Source organism: Etheostoma spectabile, chromosome 16 (genome assembly GCF_008692095.1).
Source record: "Etheostoma spectabile isolate EspeVRDwgs_2016 chromosome 16, UIUC_Espe_1.0, whole genome shotgun sequence".
In the NCBI taxonomy this organism is placed as follows: domain Eukaryota; kingdom Metazoa; phylum Chordata; class Actinopteri; order Perciformes; family Percidae; genus Etheostoma; species Etheostoma spectabile.
In genome coordinates, this window is record NC_045748.1 from 3,073,089 (window position 1) to 3,078,315 (window position 5,227).

Consider the following 5,227-nt stretch of genomic DNA (forward strand, 5'->3'; position numbering starts at 1 on the left):
AAAATGCAATTTGTAAATGAAGGTGTTATTTAAAAAGGTGAAAAAATCCAAACCATCATGGCCCTGTGTGAAAAAGTGATTGCCCCCCTTGTTAAAACATACATAACTGTGGTTGTCCACACCTGAGTTCAATTTCTCCTAGCCACCCCAGGCCTGATTATTGCCACCCGTTCACAATCAAGGCATCACTTAAATAGGAGCTGCTTGACACAGTAAGGTCCACCAGAAGATCCTTAAAAGCTACACACATGCCGAGACCCAAAGAAATTCAGGAACAATTGAGAAAGAAAGTAATTGAGATCTATCTGGAAAGGGTTATAAACCATTTCCAAAGCTTTGGGAATCCAGCGAACCACAGTGAGAGCCATATCCACAAATGGCGAAGACATGGAACAGTGGTGAACCTTCCCAGGAGTGGCCGGCCGCCCAAAATTACCCCAAGAGCGCAGCAACGACTCATCCAAGAGTCACAAAAGACCCCACACACCGTCCAAAGAACTGCAGGCCTCACTTGCCTCAGTTAAGTCAGCGTTCATCCTCCACCATCAGGAAAAGACTGGGCAAAAATGGCTGCATGCAAGGTTCCAAGGAGAAAACCACTGCTGAGCAAAAAGAACATCAAAGCTCGTCTCAATTTCTCCACAACACATCTTGATGATCCCCAAGACTTTGGACAACATTCTGTGGACCGATAGACAAAATGTGAACTCTTTGAAGGTGTGTGTCCAAGTATATCTGGCGTAGAAGGAACACCGCTTTCATAAAAGACCATTATACCAACATTAAAATATGGTGGTGGTAGTGTGATGGTCTGGGGCTGTTTTGCTGCTTCAGGACCTGGGACTTGCCGTGATGAAAGGAACTATGAATTCTGCTTGCTACCAAGAGATCCTGAAGGAGATTTTCCGACCATCTGTTCGTGTACTCAAGCTGAAACGAACTTGGGTTCTGCAGCGACAATGATCCTAAACACACCAGCAAGTCCACCACCGAATGGCTGAAGAAAAACAAAATGAAGACTTTGGAGTGGCCTAGCCAAAGTCCTGACCTGAATCCTATTGAGATGTTGTGCTATGACCTTGAAAAGGCCGTTTATGCTCGAAAACCCTCTAATGTAACTGAATTAGGACAATTCTGCAAAGATGAGTGGGCCAAAATTCCTCCAGACGCTGTAAAAGCCTCATTGCACGTTATCGCAAACGCTTGGTTGCAGTGTTGCTGCTAAGGGTGGCCCAACCAGTTATTAGGTTTAGGGGGCAATCACTTTTTCACACAGGGCCATGATGGTTTGGATTTTTTTTCACCTTTTATTAATAACACCTTCATTTACAAATTGCTTTGTGTTTACTTGTGTTGTCCTTGACTATTGTTTAAATTGGTTTGATGTTCGGAACACTTAAGTGTGACAAACATCAAGGACAGAAATGAGGAAGGGGGCAAACACTTTTTCACACCACCGTAGCTTCGGTGACCATGTTTACATGCACGTAATATTCAGATTTTTGCCCTTATTCTGAAAAAGATGGCTAAACTGTGGCTGATGAAAGTGAATATTCCACTAATATTTTTGGAACTGGCGAACACAGTGTCCCTGTTCCATTCCTTCAACCAGCGTCTTCAAAAGGTCGGAGTAGCGATGTGTGCGCATATCCAAAAACCTGTTGATATCCATGTATTTGATCATGTTTAAAAGTAGCTGTGTGTCTCCTTCTTATCCAACATTTAGTTTTTTGGGGTCCAACTTTTAAGTCGAAACCTCCTTAAGACACTTTTGTCACTTTTCCCAAAGTTCTTAGTTGATTTTTTTTGGGACATTTTTGTTGTTTTGACCAAGTTTTCGAAACTTTGTCCGGCATTCGTTGCAAGTTTTTGATGTTTTTTTTAACTTTTCCCGAAGTTGTTTCTCACTTTTTTTACAATTGCTTTGTCGATTATTTCTGCTTTTTTCTTTTTGTTTGTTTTTCCCTATATTTCTATATCTTTTTCAATGGTCTTAAATCTTTTTTTCTTTTCTTAAAATGCTATAAATCAAATATAACACCCAAATTCAATGAAAATAGTGAACTGATCAGTTATTTAACTTATGAGGAGCAATGTATGGAACCATCCACATTAGTTTTTTTACAATTTGGTTGAAGGAAAACACAAATTTCTGATTTAAAAACTTTTTGAAAATGGGTCAAATTTGACCCCGAGGACAACAGGAGGGTTAAAAAAAAGTAGCCAATGTTTGTTACATAACTTTATTTACATGGAGCTGTGTTAAAATGGGTAGGTTACGTAAACCTAAGTTAAAATAAGTCCTGTATCTGATTGTCCCGTCCTTCCTCCCTGACGTCCATACACGGACTTTGAACGTGGACTTTGATGTAATACGTAAAAAACAGACATAATCTGGGAAGAAATGTAATCAAGAGTTTTAGTTATAGACAGGCCTGACATAAATGAGGATGATCACACTGCTAGGAACACAACATACAAATGCAGAGTTGATGGGAAAAAAGCCCCAGCTCAGCTTCTCAGTGCATTCTTCACTCTCCTGTCAATCACACACAAAACCCACAGTTCTAAAAGCCCTGAGTTAACTCCACTGCAACAGCTGAGTGTTCAACAGGCTTCAAGAGAAATTACAGCATGTGATCACGATCACACAAACAATCTAGCCCCCCCCCGCCAGCTCCCCAGAATATCAAATGATCAAACACCGAGGTGTTGCCTGTCTGTGTCAAGGCATCGCCTGTCAGCGATAGTCCATGTGGTTGTGTTGACTGTGTCCTCGGAGGAATGCTGATAAGGCTCGGCGGCACAATCCCCTGAGTTCGCAGGGGCCCGCTCGGCACATGAGCGCGGATTCATCAAAACATATGTGAAGTGGACTTGCGGCCGATTGAGGGCCTGATATCCTCTCCTCTGGTCTTCATTAGACAGAGGAATGGGGGGAAGGCAGGGAGGTTCCTCACCACAGGGACTGCAACGCTCGCAGCTCCAGTTCCCAGCAACTGGGTCAGGCAGAGTGGAGTCGCTGGCAGCCCGGGCCTATTGGATACATTACTGCATTATTAGGGGCCCTGATTCAAAGCAGTTCACTGCTATTTGCTGTGTGCTTGTATTTGAAGGGCTGAGAAAGTTCTGTTTACACTTGGCAGTTAAAGTGTCTCAGGTGATCTAATCGCAAATAGAGTAAGTCCACTTCTTTTTAAGTTGCTCAAACATCTGGATTAGTCAGTCTCTACAACCGGAACCGAGGTACCATCACAGCAACGCCATGCATTTCTTTTTTTATTAAATAAGTCTATTGTTAGCCTTGAGGTAGAGTCATGCCCTTCTTTCATCAAACAAGTTTTTTTAAAATGAAACCACATTCATAGTTTGTAATTGCCCTGTTGAGTGACACAAGCATTTTTTTATGGGCAGGACAACAGCCTTGGTCACTGTTGCAAAAATAAAACCCTGTTCTTTGAGATTAAGGCACATAAACAACTTGGTTAAGTGTGGGAAAAGATTGTGGTTTTGGTAAAAAATAACTACTTTATTACAGTTGGGCACATTTGTCTTTTTGGATAAGGTGAAGGAAGGGCCATAGTGGTCATAGTTAGATAGAAGAAACAAGGGTTGACAGTCGGTAGGGAATAGGAAATAAACAGCCACCTTCCAAGTCCCACATTTTGCTGACTTCACCATACACCCAGACCTAACAATAGCGCACTATTTCCTCAGACAGATCAGAGTCATAATTCATATTGCCGCTAGAAAGCTTTGTCACTTGAACTAAACATAAACCATTACTCAGTGCCTGTATTGGACCAAAAAAGTTGTCAGTAGACCTACCTTAATTCAGCTGTTGCATGACATGATCATCACATGTGTCTTGGATTGGATATATTAATATATTTGTGTGCATATCTTAGTAAAATATCACTTCAAATGTATTTTTGTATGCATTTTATTACAAGGCTTGACATTGTTATTTTGCTCTCCAGCCACTGTGGCCAGTGGTTTTTCAAAGTTAGCCACGCGCATTTTTACAACCCAACATTTTGTGGCAATTTTCTTTTTTATTTGATTAAAGTTGACTAACTAATTTACTTGAAGATGTAGATTTACAACCCTTTTAAATGTTAACGACCAGCCAAATTAAGACTACAAAAAATGTAGGCTATTACACTACAGTCATGAAATAATCAGCTCTGCTGCTACTTAGTTTTGTTTCATGATTTTATTTTTATTTTTTCAAATCTCATGTTTTTTTTTTTGCCACAGAAGCAACCCCATGTGGCTTGCGCTGTGGCTTGCTGGTCTAGTGACGGGCAAACACGCTCCGGCCGTGGGCTGCACTCTGGATCACAACTGTGCTCCTGTGTTGGGCGGTTGCACAGTAGTCTACTCCAGCATCCAGGGTCATAACAATAATTTGTTCATCCAATACAATTACCCATGTTAAAGTGCTCATATTATGCTTTTGGGCTTTCCCCCTTTCATTTATTGTGTTATATATCTTTTTTGTGCATGTTGTAGGTTTACAAAGTGAAAAAAAAACAAAGTCCACCCCAAAGGAACTTACCATGTCCAACAGAAAACACTGTTCCCAAACTGCCTCAAACAGCTCTATCGTAGTCCAGCTTTTACTTCTGTGACAAACGTGCGTCACTTTGTAACACGTTATAATGCTCGCCCAGCTGCTAGCGTGGCACTCCCTCATACTGTGCAACTGACAAGCTAGCAATACTTTAATTTACTGCGCATGTGCAACTCCCAATAAAGATGGAACAGAAGTGAGATGCCTCCCTCTGTAGCTAAAACAGGGTGAAACACATAGGGTGAAAAGAGGAGCTGCAGCAATGTGCAGTACAACAAAAACGTATTCTGTTGTCTGAAAATAAAACCACTTAAACCTATTCTGGTACAACCTCAAAATATAATTATGCACCTGAAAATTAGCATAATGTGAGCACTTTAATTCTTTAACCAGTGGCTCGACCTGGAGCAAAACCTCAGCTGAGTGGAGCGCCAAGCCGCTTTGCGCATGATTCTGGGATGCGTCGTGGTGGACTATCAGCTTTCACTTGAATGGCTCCGATTGCTCGCGGGGGCCGGGGCGCATCCGGAATTGGAAAATCTGCCGGAATTCACTCATACAGGCCGGATATCCTTGGCTTTCCTTGGTCTTCCTTTGTTTTTCCATTATAAACTCCAGTCGATTTCTGAGGACTATGGTTAACTGCTCCTC

General features: G+C 41.7%; 1 long non-coding RNA gene across 1 annotated transcript in view; it reads right to left on the minus strand.

The window, feature by feature from the left end:
* Nucleotides 1-5,153: 5,153 nt before the first annotated feature.
* LOC116704108 (uncharacterized) overlaps nucleotides 5,154-5,227 on the minus strand; it is an 18,543-nt gene continuing 18,469 nt past the window's right edge. The window contains exon 3 of the long non-coding RNA XR_004335594.1: nucleotides 5,154-5,164. This is a non-coding gene — a long non-coding RNA (uncharacterized LOC116704108). The remainder of the gene's footprint in view (nucleotides 5,165-5,227) is intronic.